The sequence below is a fragment of the Notothenia coriiceps genome, unplaced genomic scaffold, assembly GCF_000735185.1.
Source record: "Notothenia coriiceps isolate Sejong01 unplaced genomic scaffold, NC01 NC01_scaffold00014738, whole genome shotgun sequence".
Lineage (NCBI taxonomy): Eukaryota > Metazoa > Chordata > Actinopteri > Perciformes > Nototheniidae > Notothenia > Notothenia coriiceps.
In genome coordinates this window covers 58,794-66,389 of record NW_011347439.1, presented here as the reverse complement: position 1 = coordinate 66,389, position 7,596 = coordinate 58,794, and positions in this window count along the sequence as shown.

Below are 7,596 nucleotides of genomic sequence, written 5' to 3'. Positions count from 1 at the left end.
GGATTAGTATCAGTATCAGGCTTATTGCCAGGTAGGTTCACACATAAGAGGAATTTGACTTGATGTCATGGTGCATACATAAAATATAAAACAAAAACTCTCCATAGAAAACAAAAAATCTAATATAAAACATAAAATCTTTAAAATATAGTTAGATAGCAATAAAAATAAAGCAGTAATTTACAGCGAAATACAATGCAGTGAATTATAGTATAGTATAGTTCTGGTGCTTCTAGTAAACAGCAACTGGCTGGTTCAATAAGGAGGAGAGTCGAACAATGACCAACAAGTTCCCATTTGAGTAAACGTCAACAAGCGCCTGAGCAAAACCTCAATGTTGCATACATTACACGTATACCCAGGAGGTAATATGTTATAATTTGACTTACAATTAAACCCTGGTCATTTTTGACCTGCTCTTAGAAGCACAGAAGCTTGTTAATGACTTGGTATTTCACTTTTTTTCATTCACAATGCAGGGAAGGGGCGTGTGGCCACAGCTTCCTGGACATTATATTATCAGCGCCTCTTGTTGATACTCAGAGAGTCTGGAAGTTTAATGTTTATTTATTTCAAAAGACCATAATGCTTTGTAGAATAATGAATATTAATCCTATGAATATTATTCTGAATATGAAGTCTCATTCTATACAGATGGATTTAAAACCTTAACTCAAAACAGCATACAAGTAAGGATTTCATGTCCCTTCAGCTATTTATCATATACAGTAGAATAATTAAAGGTGATATAGAACTTTGGGATATTATTGTGCTTTTATAAACACCATCTACTTCAGACAGAACTACCTCATTTGCATTAATATCAAGAGAAAAATGTGTGTGTGTGTGTGTGTCTGTGTTTCCATCCGTGTGTGTGTGAGAGAATAGAAATCAGATCACCATTAAACACATTCTGACTGAAATATTGAGGCCTTGCTTCACTCGGACACTTTCATGGTGCATCAGATATATTCACTTATCAGTTTCAAAAGATTTCATTGAGCGTCAACTAAGATAAATGCTTTTGTACTGTAGTTTGAATTATGAAGGAATCACATTAGTGATGTTGAGATGCAATTTCCGGCTCTTTCAAGTCACTTCAAACAATTGTTGAAGATGGGATTTTACATAATTTAACAACAAAATCGAGTTGGATCTGTGTTTTCCATCTGTGCGTCAAAGCTTTTCATTTACAAAGGCTGGCATCATGGATGGACTGGATGGATGTGTTGGGTGAAATAACGTCGGAGTTGTCTTTGTGCCGCAACACTTCTTCGTGTCATGTAAGTCATTCTTCCACCCAGCCATCCATCCATCCACTCCCCTACACAACCTTCACATAAATCTCTTCAGCAAATGTTGTGTGCAGAATACTTAGAATAGGCATGATTCATCGACATGGTGATGCAGATTTGTGGATTATTCCTTCATTGCACTGACTCTCTGGGGTGCAATCATGTCATTCACAGTGCCGCTGATAAATACAAAGCTGATTTCACACCACGTTTCATTTCAACGTTAATGATATCAGAAGCATTATCCATTTCTGCCACGAACAGTGTGAGTGCCGGGGTTAGTCGATGCATCAGCTAGTATGTTATTCGAGAGCAGGGAGAGGCAGTTGGGTTAAACTGTCCATAAACAGATGGTATGAAAAATAGATGAGAAACAGGAAATAGAAGTGGATGTTGTGATATAAAAATACAGGTGTAAAATGATTTGTCATCATGAAAATTAATGCAGAAGGGTTGATGATTAAGTGGAAAGTTGTTTTTGTGTTGTTTTAAAAAAATCACTCGACTATAAGCCATTTTTTTAATGTCATAATTACCTGTAATCTTGCTGAATTCTTTTTTTTTTAAGTGCTCCATTCAGTCGCTAACAATGTCCGTACTCATGCTTGATTGCAGAGAGGCTCTTTCATGTTGGCAGTAGGCCAGTTGGAAGACCTGCTCATTACGACAGGTTAACCGCTTACAGCGTAGTGTGTGCTTGATCTGTTGGAGAAGTGGCTTTTCTCTCATCAAGATCGATATGGAATTATCATGGAAATGTTGGCTTTCATGGACAGAAATCACCCCGGACACGTTTCTTGAGTTCTGACGTCAGCCTTTTAAAACGAGAGCACAAAGTTGGGTGACATTTAAAAGGCAACCTTACATGTTTGAACTGACTCAGAGTAATTCAGAATGTTTTTTCCACCCTGTCTGTCAACAGGGTAGGTCAGGGTTGTCAAAGTCTATCTCTGAGACGACCACTGACTGATACTAAGGAATTACAGAGGAATTAATTCATGTTCATCTCTAGACTGAAATCTCTTTGGATATAAACATGAGAACAATGTTTGAAACTCTAGTAAGATATCAAAGTAAGCTGGGAAATTAATATTAAGTATCACAACATTTTCAACCAGCTTTCTCAATATTGTGACACTTTCTCGGGTTGACTGCTTTAAGCAAATATTTAAAGATGCCAATTTTTACACATAATGATAATTCATGTGTATTTATTGACTAGGTGGGGGAATGCAAATAATAGAAAAGCTACACGTCTGGTATCTTCATAAAAACGTCGCTTAATTATAATGTATTTTAAACTAAGAAAAGACAAGGGTATTATGATATCCAAAATCTAAGACTACATTTGTTCTTATATCTCATATGTATATATATATATATGTCCCCACTTCAGCTCTATTGAGTTATACAATATTTTAAAACTCTTCATGAAGTTAGCGTTCATTGTGTTTACATCCTTTATTTAAAGTATACCTGTTATTTACTGGCGGAATCCAGTATTTCCACATGCTATTCATTGCCTATCCTCACTAGGGACTTACAGGGATGCACACATGTAATCTATTCATACAGTCTTTAATACTATCCTAATACGTAGGATGTCTCTATTTAATTTAAATGTAGCCATTAGTTAAAGGCTAGCAACTGCTGAAGGTCCTACATAAAATATCAACATACTCCACCAGCTTGGCTCACACAGCAAGCTTGGTTCACTTAAAGAATATGTGGAAGGCTGCTAGAAAATCTTGGCATATTTGACGAAGATCTATGCTTCTTTGAGCTAAGACGAATCAGTTATTTTTATCTTCCTCCAATTTACATTTCATGCTCTTATCTTTTCTCGCATGTACTACTGCCACGTTGGTACTCCTTCAATATGTTCTTGATCACTTTTAAAGCATTAAATGGCCCTGCTCCAAAGTATATCAAGGATTGATTGAACCTCTGTTTGCCTGGGCGTTGCCTTTGCGTCAGTGGATGCAGCTCTGCAGGTCCCCCCCCCCCATCTTGGCTTGTGACCAAAAGTGATGGGGATATTTCATTGGATACCTCTACCTTTAGAAATAAGACATGCCAAATAATTAGCCTTCTTCAAATCCCTTCTTAAAACTTTATTTTATAGACATTTTACGAATATTTAGTATGTTGTATTTTGATGTTTATGTTTTCATGATCCATCAGTTGTTTTTATTTTTATTCTATTGTTGTTTATGTTTCTTATGTGCACTTTGAAATCTTAACCTTTTGAATAAGCAAGAACATACTAAATAAATCAAGTTTAAAATGATCATTATTATTAAATATTATTAGTAATGGCAACAGAAAGTAAATTAAATAAGACGACAACATATTTCTAAAGATGGCAGACTAATAAAATCTTCCCACATTTAAATGTAAGTAATTAAATATGTATGAGTTATAAATAGAGACATGTATAGACATGTACTCAACATTAATGAATTAGCAGCTAATTAAGTATCTATATAAAAGTCATCTGTATCAGTTTGATATGCTGTACACCACCTCACACATATTCCTACTCATGAGGTTTACAGGGTGTGAACTGGCAGTAGATTTGCAGGTCATGTCACTCGATTTGTTGAGACGCTCGTTTTGACCGAGGGTGACAAGTAGTAAGCACGACCAATCATTTCAATCTGCAGGGGTCAGTTGATGCTAATGAGTGGTAGCCATTTTTCAGACTTCATTAATCGCACATTGCAGGGAATGATAAATGCTGCTCACAGCAGTGTTTATTGGCTGCTGGCTAGAGCAAACAGCCACAGCCATTGATCAGACTCGGAGGACCAACATCTGCTGTGTTTGTTTGCACAGTCGCTCTCTCTCTTGCTTCTTTGACCTTGGGGATTCTGTGACGTCCTGTATATGCAATGGTTCCTTTGCCAGCCCCCTTGAATTCATAAAGCCGGTTTTATTACCACCAAAGGGACGTCAAGGTGGCCCTTAAAACTGTAACTGAATGGTTCTGGGTTGCTGCCTTTTTGTACCTACACCCATCTAATGAAAGGTGAAATTCCCCTTAAAGTCATTTTTCTTATACTGCAGTTTTTCTATTCCAATGTAGATTGAACACTATTGCCCACACCATAATGAGAATTGTGTGGACTCATGATGTGACAGGTGGCTAATGGGACACTGTACACCCATCATGGATTGGTGCTTCAACATAAAACGCCACTTGCTTTAGCGAAAAACAACACTGCTGTCCAAAATCTCTTATCACAGAAACACCAAAAGCATAACTGTAAAGCACTACCTCTTCAAGGGCAATTCAACAATGAAATAGGTGTTTATAACTGTCTAGACCTGATTGTTCCAGTATATTCTTGCCAGTTTTTGAACAGCTTGATTATCCCTAACTAAATCACATCTACTGTATATGTGGGTGGCTTCCACCAGACTTGTAGTCAGCTATCCGCATATGAACGACGTGGAAACCTCCCACCTTAAAATAATTTAATATTCAGGATGAACCACTGCTAATTCAAGGTTTTGACTTTGCATCACTGATCAACCTTCCCCTTCTGCTTTGCTGCTTACTGCACGTTTGTAGCCTGATGGTATCAAATCTTTCATTACATTTTCTTTTCTTTCGCTTATCTACTGGGCCAAAAAGCTAAGCTTATCAAGACACACCATTTAACAGGAGAACCCTTTGGCTATCATTCTGCCCCCCTGCCCTTTAGATATAATTAGTGCCACTACATTTCTTCAAGAGGTGAGGGAGAGTTTATGTTAATTATATCTGTATTTCAACCTTAACTCCGACTATTTCAACATTTCCAAACTTTCCCTGAATAGCTCTCTAAATATACATACGTACATGGTATATAATTACAAAACTCAAAGGTCTTCTTTTTCTCCCCTTATCTCATTACTGAAATGAACAGATGTGTTACTATTCATATTCTTTCAATAATTCACAAATGCATAAAAGTGATAATGTGTATGACATGTTGCATTCAGAAATGTCACTTCAAGATGGATCTATATTGATCTGTTGGCTATTTACGAATACATGTAGATGCGTCAGACGACTGCTTGTGTAATATATTGTGAAATGAATTGGTGCCAGTGAATGAGCTGCACGGCTTTCATTAGTGGTTCTTAACCATACGGCACAATGCTACTAAAGACTGCAGAATTGATCTACACTCAGTCTTAACACCTGGGGATTAGTTACATCTATAAAAGGCTTTAATCAGTGAGAGCGTCATAGTCATTTATATAGAAAAAGCTGCCAAATACAGGTTTATTTATTTGTTCAAAAGGATCACAAAAAGCTACTGCTAATGAGAACAGCTAGTCTTCCCGGGGTCCAATCTGATTTTACATGTAGAGGAAGCATTGCTGATTATTTGCAAAAGCTGACAGACCAAATAACATTGGCTTTGATCATCACTTAAAATACATTTTGCATAATTGCATACATGTTCCTTCACCAAAAAACACCACATCTTGAATCGACTTTTACACAGTGATGTGACAATATTTAAGGTTTTATGGCAATAATTTAAAGGGGCAGCAGGAAAATGACCCATACAAAAAACATAGAAAACACCTAAAGGCAGAACATTATCACGAAAGATAGAAAAGATCAACGTCCATAGGCTCTATAAAAGCGTTGCAACCACATTTTCAATATATTTGTTTACTTCGTCTATTACTTTCTGTCTCCAAAAACATTGACTAAAAATGCTAGCTGTTCTTTGACATTTGCCCTTAAATTAAATCTGAATGTCACCACTTTGTTTTCCAAGTAATTCTGTCTGTAATATGCTGGTTTACAGTGCAAAACTATTCAATAGACACAACATTTTTAACAACCATTGCTGTGCTATAAGGTTGTCCTGCATGCTGAGTAAAGGTGCATGTAAGGCAGGAGTAAACTTCACCTCCTTATACAGCCACTGTTTTCTTTGGGCAGAAGAAAGAATGAGATAATTCTTTTTTTAAAAAGCAAACCTGGACTTGGTGTTAGCCTCCCAGCTCTATAACCATAGGTTTGACCACAACAGCTCTACTGGGCAAAAAGTTAAACATAGAGACAGTAACCTTGGATTTAATGATTAACAAAATGAAGCCCTGTGACATTACCTCTCCTTTTAATTTCTATTTAAGAAAGCGTATCAGAGTTAAAAGTGCATCAGTCAAACAGGGAAGCTTTTAGTTTCTTTGAACAGCTAAAGTAAGGTGGAGACTGCTGATAAGAAGAGTGGAATTGCTTAGAAATTACATGCTTTATATTAAAATCCTTATAGCTTTGAAAAAGAATACGACCACTTGTGGACCTTGGATGAACTTTGTGCTATGAGATTATAAAGGGAGAAAGCTTCTCTCCTCCTACAACAAAGAGTTAAGATAGCAGATGGCATTTCTTTATTGTTTTGGTTAAGGTCAACTATTCTTATTTAGGTTAAAACACGTGGGATTTTCTTCAGGTTCAGTCAAAGAACAGATACAAATACAGTTGTAAGCATACATAAAAAAGCCAAAAAAAAACAGGAGAAAGAGGTATTGAGAGGGGAGAAAAATACCAATCCTGAAAACGTATACCAAAACGTTTTATTAACCAGAAGAGGTTTAATTCCTAATAAGTGGAATTTTCAAATACAAGCTGAGAAAGGAGAACATAGCAGTTTGGATGTTCCAGCTTTAGCATTTTAGTGGGAGATAGAGTTGCAATGCAAATAGCAACTGACAACACTTATTCATACCTCACAGCAAGTGGTGAGAGATTAGACATTATTATAAGGTACAGGTTGAACCAAAAAGGCACCACGGTCGGGGAGTTGTTCCTCAGAGACGGTTGCTTAGGATGTATGTTGAGACAAACACTGTGTAGTTTCAAATATTCTGAGGTGTTGTTAAACCAAACAGTTAGCTACATTCTGCACACCTTCAAGTGTGAAAGATAACAAAGAAAGTATTTTCTACTATATAGGCTTCAGCAGTAGAAACATAGTGAAAAAATTATTTCCTACATTAAGAAATCTCTTTAAATAATTACTCAATTTGCACCAAAACCTTGCCTTAGTTCAGTCACACCATCTTTTTTTAAAGAAAAATCTAACATGTTTAAAACGCTTCAATGATCACCTACTCCTCTGATATAATTACTCTTTTCCAAGATGCTTAAATATATTTTTTATATGCCTACAGTTTGATAATTGGACTAAATAAACCCAAAAATGAGCGCCCCTGGCAGCTACTATACCTCAGGCATCTGGCTTGGATGTCTCCATTGGCAATTTAATACATTAAAACCTGGGTTTGG